General features: G+C 37.8%; 1 long non-coding RNA gene across 1 annotated transcript; it reads right to left on the bottom strand.

Moving 5' to 3' along the window:
• Positions 1–6,338: 6,338 nt before the first annotated feature.
• Positions 6,339–9,701, bottom strand: LOC123459294. Its single transcript, XR_006636198.1, has 5 exons — positions 9,661–9,701; positions 9,199–9,220; positions 8,513–8,553; positions 7,835–7,856; positions 6,339–6,370 (listed from the first exon to the last, which is right to left on the bottom strand). It is a non-coding gene; the product is annotated as an uncharacterized LOC123459294 (long non-coding RNA).
• Between the last annotated feature and the right edge of the window lie 5,606 nt (positions 9,702–15,307).

Genomic DNA, 15,307 nt, shown 5'->3' with positions numbered 1-15,307 from the left:
TCTGCTACACCTATGAAAACAACAGAATAACTTTGGTCTTTGGGGCTATGGCTCATGTTTTACTTAGAATACACTTGGAACCATGGGATATATTTTGTAATCATGGAAAATGTTAATAAAAATTTTTAAAAAAAGAATACACTTGGAGCTTCATGACTGTGCAATACAACTTAAATTGAGTAGTTACTCTGGCAGCCTCATCAGTGATATCAGACACTAAACAAGAAGCTACAAAAGTATAAGTAGTTTGTCTCTTGGCATTCTGCTAATGGCAAAGAAAGACAACAGGAAATAGTGTAAGTGTCCTATTCAATCATAATGATCACTTTTGAGCCTGAATGTATGATATTCTAAAGCCATGAAACAATCTGAGCTATAATTCATACTGTGTGGCATCTAATCACAAAATTTTAAAATATTGTCACAAACACTATGATTTAAAGTATCCAAACAATATAGTTAATGGGGTGACATCTGTGATTTTGAAAACGTAAAGACTACAAAACATTCTCCCTTCCTAAATACATCATAGGTATTTGGGATACTAGAAAATAACCAACTCTTCTATACTGCAGGAAGCATTTTTCATGATCAAGATGCTTCATGGAATCTTAATGTCTCCTGCCCCACCCTCTACTCTCTAGGTCACAGTTGAACAAGACTGTTGCAGTCCCATCATGGAGAAGATGTAAACCTTGAAGACATGTGCATGAGAGAATTCTAATGTACTCCTTCAGAACTGCTTTCCAAACGATCATTCTCTATCTGACTGATAGATAACTGTTTACATCTGTAAGTATTCAGAGCTATCTCAAAGCAATGCAACAACAAAAAAAACTCATGCAAATGGACTGGTACAATTCCACCACATCAACATTTAGTACTAGACCATTATGTGAGTTAATTAGAAATCTACAAAATGATCCTTAAACCTCCAAAACACTTACCATTTGAAGTATACAAAGTAAAGAATCTGTCAGAACAGTGTGGAGCTGAAGAAGTTCTGCGAATATAATCACCTGAATAAAGTAAGAATTTCGAATTAAGTGTGGAGTGCAACATAAACAATGTTGAAACAGAAGTGTATAGCATGGAGCATTAATGCATTAAACTAGTATAATAATTAAAATTTAAAGATTTAATAAAGGAATGGTAAATCACAGAGTCATTCAAACTTCAGAAATTAGAAAACATGAGTTCTTTAAAAGTATAAAATACACATAATTAATGCAAATGAAACAAGGCCAGATACCCACAGAGCTACCAAATGCTACTGAGCAAGATACATTTATTTTTCCCACTGTCACAGTAAACATAAGGCCAGCACACCGCAGAGCCTGGCCAGACATGGGACCAAGAGACCTCAGGCATGCAGACATAGTGACTATCAGAGCTGATCCCATGACTATCAAAAGAATCAAAAGACATAGTGTTAAGTGTCTTACAGCCACAATTTGACCTAGATGAGATGCACATACTTGAAGGGCTTACTCCTTCAAGGCCCACAGTACATAATCTGTTTAAGCCAATGAATGAATATATGAGTGTCTAACCCCTTTTAATGCTTTCTAAGTTAATAATGGTTATTCCACTTAACTGGTTCTGCCTTCAATCTCTGTTCAAGAATCTGCTTCTATATTTCTGATGGAAACTAGACCTGAGAAGATAAACAACCCAACACACTCTACCCTGGCCCCAGCTGAAACCACAGAGGAATTGGGGAAATGAGCAAGAGTGCTGCTCTCTTACTTACACTGATATCAGTACAAGGGTGATGGAGAAAGATACTGAGGACACTCAACATCTATCAAACCAGATGCTCCTAAGTGCCCATCACTAAAGTAGATTTAAAATGCTCCCAGCCAGGCTCAGAGAATCTTGTGGAAGAGGGATGGAAAGATTGTGAAAGGGATGCTGTGCACAGACACATTGCCTCTGTCCTCCCCCACAATATAGTACCCGCAATCCCCATGGAGTGGATCTGTATTCCTAACTAGAAAGGCCTTTTCAGAAAAGGAGAATGGAGAAGGGAAAGATCGGTACCAACAGGTGATGTTTACATACAAAATACGTCCATATCTAATAATAAAAATGAATTAGGCTGGAGAGATGGCTTAGCGGTTAAGCGCTTCCTGTGAAGCCTAAGGACCCCAGTTCGAGGCTCAGTTCCCCAGGTCCCACGTTAGCCAGATGCACAAGGGGGCGCATGCATCTGGAGTTCGTTTGCAGAGGCTGGAAGCCCTGGTGCGCCCATTCTCTCTCTCTCCCTCCATCTGTCTTTCTCTCTGTGTCTGTCGCTCTCAAATAAATAAATAAAAAATGAACAAAAACAAATTAAAAAAAAATGAATTAACATTAGTCTTCATCATACTCTCTACAGGGCTCTATAATTCATTTGTTCCTTCTACGGACCTGATGAAGGTTCAAACAGTTAGTCTATCTTTTAGAATGTACAATTTTATAGTACCATTGCCATTTGGGTCCAGTTTTGTGCCTTAATCTTCTCCTATTTCTCTCTCTCCTCTCTATCTCTATCTCATTTATATTACCTAAATATTTCTTCCTTCTTTTCCTTGGGTAACTCCAAGTACCACTATGTGGCTAACATCTACAATTAGCTGTTGGTCAGAGAGAACTACAAGGTTTCCCAAAGTAAGAAAGACTTCCATCAGAGTCCTTGATGACCTACCAAAGGTTAGTGGAAAGACCCTACTGCTGAAGACACCATATGCTGTTGGTATGGAACATGGAGTGACCTGGCTGGAATCTGGCAGACAGTCAGTCTCCAGACAGTGTGTCTAGTGACAGAAGGTATTACATAAGTGACTAAGGGAAATGACCAAAATTTGTCCAATCTACTCAGCAACAAACAACCTGACATGATGTGCATATAAGTGCAGTAGTGGCACACCCATGGTGGGTAACCAACTGCTCTTGATTTGGTTAACTGAACTGCTCAGTGGAATGGAACCCATAACTGGAGCTGGAAAAAAAAGTCAGAACCATATCCCCAAAGTAGTATACTCTACTTTATCACAATTGCACAAATCATGGGCTACAAGAGGGCCTATACCTATTAAATTATCTGTAAAATAATGATGGTTAATCCATTTGCCATTGGAGAATTTCCTTCTCTTTTTCAGATTGACACATACTGAGGAGAAAATCAACACATCACACCACACCAGGCCCCCAGATGAAACCAAAGTAACTGAAGAAATGAGTAAGAGCGTTGCTTTCTTGGTGGAAATTGGAGGAATTGGGGAAATGAACAAGAGTGCTGCTCTCTTACTTACACTGATATCAGCACAAGGGTGAAGGAGATAGACACAGAGAACACTCAACTCCTATGAAACCAGATATCCACACACAGAGGCTCCCAAAACCTCATGACTGAAGTAGATCTAAAATGAATCCAACATGGCTCAGAGAAATTTGTGGAAGAGGGGGTGGACAGATTCTTAAAGCCACATGTTGAGACATTATGCACAGAGACAATACATCTTACCCATAACTGATGGCTAACCCCACAATGCATGATCCACATTCCCCAACAAGGAAGGTCCCAGCAGTGGGGGAATGAAAGGACGATGCTAACTATGGTAACAACATGACTGTCTACAGACTATGTACATAACTAATAAAAATATAATAAAGAAAATTTTTTAATGTAGCTGACGAGAACTTTTAATATCTGATCCTATTGCTCTTTCTTCCTGAGGTGTAGGATGACAGGAGTACTCAACCATGTCTGCTTTTGTTCAGTACTAGGAATTGAATCCAGGGATTCATGCATGCTCTGTTCATGCACACTGTATTCGTAGCCTATATGAACTACTCCTACCAAGGTCTTCCATAGCCAAGGCCTGCACACACAGACACATCCTAATGATGAAGCCTTCTGAAAAAAAAAATGATATACATCCTCACTTTTCAATGCTGTTGATACAAATCCACAGGATGGATTAGATCCTTGTGATTTCATTTCCCTGTCAGCATGCACAATATCATTCAGAAAAAGTACCTTTTGAGCAGAGTCCAGCTCACCTTCATAAATTTACTACCAACAGAATGATTGACCCTGATAAAGAATTGTTGTCTGCCATTCTGAGTGGACACTATCACTAAGCTCTGTTGCTATTTGGACTCCTTATAATGCTGGTCAATTAGTTAAAGTACTTCAACAGTTCTAGCTATAATGAACCATGCTTATTAGAAATGTAATTATGACACACACTCGCCATTTTCAAGTGGACACTCTCATGTTCAGAAACCATGATCTAACCAGAAGAATGTGGGATTTTATATAATTCACTTGTGATATCTACAGGTGAATGCTATCTCAGATTTTTTTTTTTTTTTGGTAGGGTCTCACTCTAGGTCATGTTGTCATGGAATTCATATCAGTTTCAGGCTGGCCACAAATGCTGATTCTCCTGCCTCTGCCCCACCCATGAGTGCTGGGATTAAATTCATGCGTCACCATGCCCAGCCTCTCTCATGACCAGTGAGGCAATCATGATTGGGTTTGAGATCTTTGTAAACTGGAGTATCCCTGGTATGCATAGATTTTGTTTCTGTAATGCTGGGAATTCACCCATAAGCTTCCTGCATGCAAAATAAGCTCTCTATGAACTGAGACATAATCAACTCTGATAGCCTAGAACTCTTATACAGTGCCTACTGATCTCGTGGATGACTAAATAGAGGTGTATACTTTAAGTGCAATATTGGACCACATATTTGAGATTGTCTTGTGGCTTATTTAGCCCACAGTTTGGTGAGCCTTGTTACTTACTTCTGTGCATTGGATTATTCATCTGTAAAGGGGTGCTCAGGGAAATAAATTTACCATACATGTTTTTGATGAGGTTGGAACTAGTTAATGTAGGTAGAGTCTATATTTGGAATTTATTTTTTTTCTTGACAAACTGCCATTGAAAATTAGGTTGGAGCCAGGTGTGTTGGCACACGCCTTTAATACCAGCACTCGGAAGGCAGAGGTAGGAGGATCACCATGAGTTTGAGGCCACCTTGAGACACCATAGTGTATTCTAGCTCAGCCTGGGCTAGAGTGAGACCCTACTTGGAAAAAAAGAAAAAGATAAAGAAAATTATGTTAGATAATTGGGATAAAAATTCATGTCCTCAATGGAAAAAAAAACTACATATATATATATATATATGTATATATATATATATATATATATACATATACACACACACACACACACACACACACACACACAAAATCTGAAACACAATAGAGGGAACACCACTGAATCCTGGGGCTGTATTCTCCACCCTTATTCCTAGCAGAAGGCTGAGATCATAGTGGTGAACCAGAAAGAAAGGAAACCTAATATTTACATCATTCTTATTTAAAACATGTCTTTAGAAAGTGATTTCAGAATACATACACAATGTCGTCTTCCTTGATCCAACCTGTAATGGAGAGAAGAAAAAAAATAATCTGAGTTCTAGATCAAGCTGTGTTCACTTTGCCCACATTCTTTGGTTCTCCCAGTGACTTGGGAAAATGGGATCTAGGAGAGAAATGAACAGCCAGTCTAAGAATGGATTAGTCTATCATGTCTTCCGGCCACAGGGCATATGGTGCTGGGTACTTTGTGAAAAAGAGTACATTTGAAACTTATGCTGTTTCAAAGCCCAGCTTTGTCTGTTTGACCTTCATTGAAAATCCCTAAGTTACACAGCTACATTAGAAACATCCCATTCTTGCTTGAATGTCCTCCTTTCTAAAGGTGAATGTGAGGTATCTGTATGTTCCCATTGTCTACACTGGGTCTCATGACTGAAAGGTATTATCAACACTACATACTAGACATAAGAATCTTCCACCACACTGACCTCAGGGAATACCCTTAACTCTATTCAAACCATAGAAGTTTCAGAGGAGGCTACTTAGACAAAATATATGTGCTGCTTTGGAACATATAAAATAGGCCTGTCCACATTTGAGTAAAAATAACTCAAATTTTAATCTAAATAAGAATGCTACAGACAAGGGAAGTTAGGACAATATGCATTGTGTAACCTGCACTGGTATTTGTAAAGACTTTTGAAATCAAGGGTGAATTGGTAAATTTCTAAGTTCCCCATTTGAAAATGACCTTTTGCTCAACACTCTGAAAGGACCTATTCTACCATTTCAGAAAACACAATGGTAATACTTGTAAATATCTATAATGCTTAGTGTCATATATTCATGGCCAAGTTCAGCTACAACAGGAAATGAAGATAGCAACATTTTTATTTCAGACAAGGAAAGGTTGCCTTACCTTGTCATTGGCCTCACTGTCTTCATCATTATTGGTGTGTGGCTGATCATAAGCAGTAACATCGCCAACTAGGAAGATAATAGAATAACTGTTAACCACAGGTGAGAGTCTTATGTTTTACTTAGAGCATACTGGGTATATGACTGTGAGTTGAATATCAGATTCAGTGGCTGCAACAATAAAGAATCTGCAAAGAAATGAGTACCTGGGCCATTCACATTCTGTTATTGTGGAAAAGGACACAGTCTTGAAAAAGGACTAGGGTCTTATCATTTACAATAGTCCCTTTGAAAACCAGAAAGATGATATTTTAAATTCATTAAGACATCTGGGTCATAATGCATGCTAAGTGGAATCTAATACAAATTCTTAAAAGAAATATCCTCAATGTCTCATAGACAATGGTTCAAGAGTATTCAAAATAAAATTGTTTGGGGAGTGGCATCAGTGACCATGAAAACACAGAGTGCCAAATTTACCCTCCCCAGTACATTTTAGATAGTTGTTCATGCACTCCTAACCAGAATCAATGAGGAGAGAGGAACATTAATGCACTGCTGTAAGTCCCGGTAGGAAGAGAGAAAAGATCTCTTTCCATTGGCTCACTCTTTAAGCCCTCATCCCCAGGTTCATGTCAGTGCTATGTGAGACTTGTTCCTGTTACATTTCTTGTAAGCAGGTCACTGATTAAAACCTAATACAACACTTCATGGGCACAGTTCTTTAAGAGAATTACCAAAGGCCTGGAGTTTGGGCAGAGGTAGAAACAGGTAGGAGTAGGCCCTCAAAGAAAGGTCATCTTTAGAGCCAGAAGCAAGGCACATCCAATGGGTATACAGCACTGCTTACAATTATGCTGTTGAAAAAGGATAGTACAAGAGCCTCCATACATATTCCCTTGTCCTTACAAATACCTTTCAGACATGTATAGTCTCCTGAGCAGAAGGTACAACCTAACTGATCCTGGGTCCTCAGGATTGGATCTGACAAGAATCATCTGATAGGAATCTTCACTATTGTTTAAATATTTTATTTATTTAAGTGCTGGATAGAGAAGGACAAAATGGCAGAGAGAAAAGAGAATAGGTATGCCAGGGCCTATAGCCACTGCAAATGAAAACTAGACACATGTGCCCCTTGTGCATCTGGCTTATGTGCCTCTTTGGGAATCAAATCTAGCTCTTTAGACTGAGAAGGAGAATGCTTCAACTGTTAAGCCATTTCCCCAGCCCACCTTCACAGTTGATACATGTGGAATTTCTGAAATTCCATGTATCTACATTAGAAACTTCCAGAAGAAAGTCAATATGGACAGTGGAGAATCTATTCCATCCTACACATAATGCAACTTTGGTTCCTACAGGATCAACCTCAGTTTTCCATAGATATTCAATATACATATCAGGGCAGAACCTTTTCACCTCAATACCACACACTTAACCCTCATTCCTAGCAGGAACTCAGATCCAGGGATCTCAAGACTGAAACAGTAAGATACTTCCATAAGAAATGACTTGATTCAGAGTACATACCATGTTCTGATCTGCTGGTATCCTGAAATTATAGAAAAGAAATACTGTTTGTTCAGGGCATACTGTATACTTTACCTAAGTCTGGAATATTGTGATAACATAGCACACCAGACAGAGACACAGTACATTTAATCAATGGCGACATTGCTACAAAGCTGTCACATAAGCCACCATTTCAAAAAGCTAGTGGATTTCAGATATAGTATGTATGACAACTTCATTTCTACCTTCATTGAAATCGAAATCCTTTTCTGTAAATTTCTTTTAAAATTTGTTTCAAAGAGTCTGAATGAGATAGTATAGCTGCTCTAGGGTTCCAGGACTTTTGGGCCTGAAAACAAGTGTATGCACCACTGTGTGAGTCTAGATTTATGTTGGTACTGGGGCATCAAAGCTGTCCTGGCCATCTTTAAAAGCAAGCTCCTTTAACCACTCAGACATTTACACAATCAAATACAATTTTTGGAACAAGAAGGAATATCATTTGTGAGGTAAACACTGTACCATTCATTTATCATAGATGTGACAACATTAACTATAGAAGAGAGTAATAAATCAATTGGTAGGAGATTGCCAGTCAAGTGCACCCAACCCAGAATATACTTCTGTCTAAGAGTAATGCACATAGACTAACCATGTTTCTACATTTCTATGTAATTATTTTTAAAGTTCTCTTACATTGTTTTCTGATTCTCCTGGAATTTTGACTGCCATAACATCTAGAGGGAAACAAAACTACTGTTATTTTATTGGTAATTAGTGTTTATGAGTCACTCAAGGGTGTTCCATATGTATACATGATGGTATAGAGCTGTATAGAAAGTGGGAGCTGCTGATGTAACAACTTCCTGACTAGAAGGAGGATGGGAAACATACAGGAAGTAATCACTCATAGTACACTTGGACTTGATGATAAATTCACTGTAATTAATATGCAATGATCAAGCTAAATTGAGTGGTGTGGCACATGATTCTAATCCCAGAATTCAGAAGGTGGACCCACAAGAGTTTGAGGCCATCTCAGGTTCACAGTAAACATGACATCCTTTCACAAAATGAACAATGAAGCAGAAATGGTGTACAAGGTGCACTATCACACAATGGAAGATTCCCATCATTCTCCTCACATTTTTGAAAGGCATATAAATTGTTAAGATCTTCTTGACATCTCCAAGAACATTTCAATATATTCAGATCAAACCTCACTTTTGCACTGAATATCCATACAGTCCTCATGAAAGAATTGTTTCATCTCATTGGCTTCCCACACCCAGCCCTCATTCGTGTCAGCAAGTCAGGTCACAAATCTTGGCACTGAAATGGTAGGATGATTCTCAAACCTATTACTAATTTAGAATACATACCAGGCTCCAATGTCGTAGAGTCCTGCAAATATAGAAAAGGTGACAAGGTGAGAATGAGGACATCCCACTCACTTTATTTATGTAGGTTTGGATTTCTTTTGATAACATAGGAAAACAGACAGGAGAACAGTGGGTTCAATCAATGGCCATATAGCTAAACAGCTGTCACAAAAGACACCACTACAAAGGGTAATAATTTTCATGCTTAGTGGACTTCTTAAGACTCTTTACACAGTACAAAGTCCTTGGTAAGAGAAGGAAAATAATTCCTTGGGGAAATCCTTCTAATATACACTTACAAGAATGTGGTGATAGTAATTGTCCTAGATAGTCATTAATTGCTTTGCAGATGAGTTCAATTCATTTCCACACCACCCAGTAACAAATGTCTGTGCAAGAATTATTCATATTGGCTGAGACACAGAGATGTATTTCCATAGAAGATAAAAAATGGTGCTTTACCTTGTGCTGTGGATCCTTTGGTGTCTGTGCTGACAAGACACCTAGGATGATACAGAGCAATGATCAGTATGGTTGTAACTGGTGCTTATAAATGACTTTGGGAGCTTTAGTTATGTGGACAAAGATACAAGGAGGGGGATGATTAGCAAGTGTGGACTAAGCTACTTGTGGGCTCCCCTCCAGGCTACAAAAGTATGGGAGAGGCCGGGCGTGGTGGCGCACGCCTTTAATCCCAGCACTCGGGAGGCAGAGGTAGGAGGATCGCTGTGAGCTCGAGGCCACCCTGAGACTGCATAGTGAATTCCAGGTCAGCCTGGGCCAGAGTGAGACCCTAACTCAAAAAAAAAAAAAAAATTAAAAAAAAAAAGTATGGGAGAGGAGTTGGAATGAAGAACACATAGAAACCTTGGCTTTATAGTTACCAGCAGTATAAGTGATGCGCTATAATCAAAGTGAACTGAATTGGGTGACACATGCATGTGATTCCAGCACCCAGAGAGTGAAGTCACAAGAGTTTGAGGCCAATTATATGGAATTTCATGAATCTATGGACTTCAGAAATCCCTAACTCACAATTAAAACTAATAATGAGCTGCAATGACATATACTGCACACTGACATTCAATGGAAGACTTTTGCCTTCCTTCCCTCATGATTGAAAAACTATCTGAATTGATAAGGTCCTCATGACATTTCCAAGGGCATTTCAAACTACTTGCATTCAGAATGCTGGCATAGGCTGTCAATTTTTACAAGATATGGAAGTTAATTCCATGCCAGTTTTGGTGATGACATGGTCTCCATGCTAGCAAACAAATTATGTCATATATATCACTAAAGTTTTGCTACATGATCCTCAAATATAGAATTCTCATTAAAGTACAAGTATTCGATAATAATCCACCATTTCCAATGTCCTATTGTCTTTATGAACTCTGTCTGCACACTGTTTTGGTTCACTGTGATCAGAATAGTCAGAAGATATTGTGTCACACTCTATGAAGGACATCACTGTATGATCTTGTTTGAATCCCAGAGAGCATTCTATGTATGCCACATGATGCTGAGAGACCTGATTTAGCATAGTTAGCACAGGAAATAAACTTACAATTTAAATTATCATAGGAAGAAACATTCAAATATTTAGATTTAAACACAGATTTTTAATTCATTTCTAGGTGCTGAAAAAATTGCTAAAACTTCACCAATTTCTGTGTGCGTGATATGTGTTCATGCTGACATATCAGCTGTCTAAATAAGCATTTCAATATCATTTATATAGTTTACACAAAAGGACACACAGAACAAAAACCACACCTTTTCTAATGAAAGGAGGGGCAGACCAAGAGCAGGTCATGAGGAATGCTTCCATGGGGATCCTGTGCACTCAGCTTTGCCCTCCTTCCACATTTCCTAAGTGATTTCTAACTACATTTCACTCTTAGCCAGAAGAATGTGGTCATTTGTTTCTACTTTGATTATACTATCTGATTTTGTGGAAAAACAGTTGTTAGGGGTCAAGCCTTAATGGCAGAAATAAGTCTCTGTATTTATGCTCAGGGTCCACATTATGGTGGTATAAGATGGTCAGTCTATACAAGGTCTTAACTATACACTATGATGTGGTGACACTCTGATCATTTCTACTTCTCATTTGGAAGTCAATGAAAATGTCATGTGGTCTTTATATGGACCAATACCATCAGATCTGCCAATGTTACTACTGCATTACACCATTCTATTAATTCCCAAGTACTTAACACAAATTTTTTCATGGTCTTGGAAATGATACTATGAAACTTTCCATCATATTAGCTGGTGATCCTAAGTTCATAAATATAAAAAAGTTAAACGTGTTGAAAATCCTAAAAAGATAGTCACAATTTTCCTTCCATTCTTCATTTTCTATTTCCTGTGTTTCTTCTCAGTTAGTGGTACAGAGACCACAGTAGGCAGTCACCATAACCATATTCATTTGAGAACCATCAGGGCTTGTGTCCTGATGCTTTTACCCCAGAAGCATAAGAAAATCTGAAGCAGTATGTCAACCAGGCAGACAACCAACTTACAGTTCTTGTTTATTCCTCCTCTGAGGTCTTTAATAGACAAACACTTGAGCATTTTGTTACCTTAAAATTAAATTGTCAAGTGCACAAAATTATTGAACGAATTTTATTTTTGTAGACAATTTTAGACATGTCCTAAGACTTTTCATGGGTGACTATAATTGTTCTATTGATTGCTTTCACCACTGAAATTATGCACTGAGGTTAAACAGTTATAGTGGCACTCATCACATGATGAACTAGGCCAAAGTCTGGGGAAACACGTTCATGTTACTGTGTAGTTTATGTGACATTTCAGGGAACTCTAGGGATAGATAGGACTTATGAAATAGAGTATGGAGTGCTTCAGGAATAAACAGGCTCTATAGACTCTCTTCTCGAATGAGTGTCTCCCTAACAAGGTATAGATACAAAAGCGAATCAGAGAGGAACAGATATGTCCACATATCTGAAGTCTTCTTTCCACTTGTCCACATACAAATATGAGGGCACAGGTTCTATATCAGGGTAATATCAAACAAACTTTAGTCATAAATGTACTCAGGACTAGATGACTAATTTACATAGAGTTCATTTATAGGATGTTTGCCATAGATTTTTTTTTTTAATAAACTGGTGGAGGGCAATGGTGTTTAAAATTTCCAGTATCTTCTGAGAAAACACAACCTCAGACATTATCACATGTATATTCAAAATCAAAACCATATTAGCACAAAAGTCCCCAGAATTCTTTAAGTACACAAGCCCAAGTAGACCTATCCTGAGTGCAACTGCTTTAGACAATTAACTATAATTCTTTAAATAGAAAGTGCTCTTTCTTCTCCAACATGTCCTCAATCCTTTCAGCCTTGAGAAAGCAAGAATTACTATTTCTCCTCAAAGAGAATTCAGTAAGTATTCCAACATCAAGCTTTCCTTTGCAAAGGAATACTAGAATACTTACCAGTTAAATCGTCATCAGCACACATCTGCAATTATAGAAGCACAGACATTGTAAGAACTAAGTCATGGGACTTGTGGGTACATTGTATCATTTCTCTTCTTTATATTGAAGACATACAGGAAGCACTCAAATGAAAGGATTACCAAACACGGATAAGATACATCACTGGGAGCCCATAGTATCTGCATGGAGAATTTATTTCACTCTGTCTTTGGTCATAAATTCAAAACATTTCATCCCAAGAGAAGACAATGCTTCCAAGTAGGAGTAGGCCTAGTGTACAGTGTGTAACCTGAAGCCACCATTTGCAAATGCCATTTCAAACAATTGAACAGTTGTTATTGGTTTTTATACTAGTACATAAAATAGGATCTGCTATATTTAAGTGTGTATAATGCTTGGTTTCATATTTTTATGCCAAAATCAAATAAAAACTGGAAATTAAGCAACATTTTTAGTTCAAGCAAGAGCAGGTAGCTTTACCTTTTCACTTACTTCAATTGGGGTTTCCTTGTCCATATATTCCACCTCTGTAGAGGTATCTGCTACATCTAGGAACACAAGAGAATAACTAATAGTCTTTGGTGCTATGATTCACATTTTACTTAAAATGCACTTGATGCTTCAGGGCTGTGCAATAGAGCTTAGGTAGTTATTCCAGCACCCTAGTCATTGAAACCAGATACTAAAGAAAAAGCGGCAAAGAAATGAGAAACTTATCCCTTTGCATTCTGCTAATGGCCAAGAAAGACAACAGGAAATACTGTAAGTGACCTATCACTCATAATGATAATTTCTGAGCCTCAATGTGTGATATTCCAAAGCCATGAAACAATGTGAGTTAAAATTCATCCTATGTGGCATCTAATCACAAACATTTTAGGATATTGTCACAAAGACTATGATATAAAATATTCAAAAAATATAGGTAAGGGGGTGACATCTGTGAACATGAAAGCATAAAGACTGCCAAAAGTTCTCCTGTCCATGTACATCATATGTATTTCTGGATCCTGGAAAATAGCCAATATTTATATACTGAAGGAAGAATTATTCATGATCAATATGCTTGATGGTATCTGAACCTCACCTGTACAGTCCTCCACTCTCTAAACCAAGAGTTGCATTAGACAGTAGCAATCCCATCATAGAGAAAATTCAAACCTTGAAGGCCCATTCATGGAAGAACTGGAATGTACTCCTTCAGAGCTGCTTTGCAGGAGAACTATCATCAGTGGATCTGACTGACAGATCTCGCCCTATAACGGTGTGTGTCTAGAAGTTTTCAGATTTATCTCAAAGATATACAAAACCAAAAGCAAATTCTCACACAAGTGAACCTGTACAATTGTACCACATGAACTTGCAGTACCTACCCAATATGCAACTTAAATAGAAATTGGCAAGAGATGAGGTTGAAATCTCTAAAATACTTACCAATTGTAGTCCACAGTGGAACGACATAGTTAGAAAGGTGAGGAGTAGAAAAAGCTCTTAGCATATGTTGACCTGTAGAAAATGACAATTAAGAATAAAGTATGGAATGCAACAAAACAATTATGACATACAAGTCCCTAGAACTAAAACGTGCATTAGAAAGGGTATAATAATTATAACTTAAGGGTTTAGGGCATGGTGGTACATGCCTTTAATTCCAGAACTTGGGAAGCAGAGGTAGGAGGTTCACTCTGAGTTCAAGGCCACAAGAAACTACTGAGTGAATTCCAGGTAAGCCACCCCTACCAAATATATTTTTAATTTAAATAAATATATATATATATTAAATACATATATATATAATTTAAATATACATATAATTTAAATATATATATAATTTAAATATATATAATTTAAATATATAATTTAAATATATATAATTTAAATATATATATTAAACTTATATTTATATTCATATATATATGTGTGTGTGTGTGTATATATATATATATATATGATGTAACCTATTTTTCCAGAGATTCAGAGCAATGCCCACAAAAAATCATTTTAACACAAGGCATAGTGGTTCATGCCTTTATTCCCAGCACTTGCAAGGTAGAGGTAAGATGATCACAATGATTTTAAGGCCACCCAGAGACTACATAGTGAATTGCAGGTCAGCATGGGCTAGAGTCAGACCCTACCTTGAAAAAATAAAATTAAATTAAACACCAACTGTAAATTGGAATGTAAAATGTCTCCAGTGCTTTCTATGTTTGTGAGTAAGCCTAATACGCCATGCTCAGTTGGTAGTGTACTTGGGCAGTGAAGCCTTATTGGAGTAAGTGTGAAATTATGGAGTGGACCTTGAGGATTTACTAGTCCAGCCCAATTGGTGTTCAGAGCTAGATCATCCTTTCTGCTCACTTCCAGCTGATATGACAGGATGTGATGTCCAGTGTCTGCAGTGCAATGCTTTCCCTGCCACAATGAAACTTCCCCTCAAAACTGTAAACTTGAAACAAACACCCTCCTCCCATAAGCTGCCTTTTGTCTGGTGTGTCCTTCCTTCCCATGCCAGCAAGAAGAAGCTAACAACACTACCAATGTTAACAATAGTCACCCAAACTGGAATCAAACATGATTTCCTTGCAGAGCAATATAGTCTGACACCACTCAGTTCATGTGTACTCATTAATGA

Source organism: Jaculus jaculus, chromosome 3 (genome assembly GCF_020740685.1).
Source record: "Jaculus jaculus isolate mJacJac1 chromosome 3, mJacJac1.mat.Y.cur, whole genome shotgun sequence".
Lineage (NCBI taxonomy): Eukaryota > Metazoa > Chordata > Mammalia > Rodentia > Dipodidae > Jaculus > Jaculus jaculus.
This window is presented reverse-complemented; position numbering and strand designations above follow the sequence as displayed.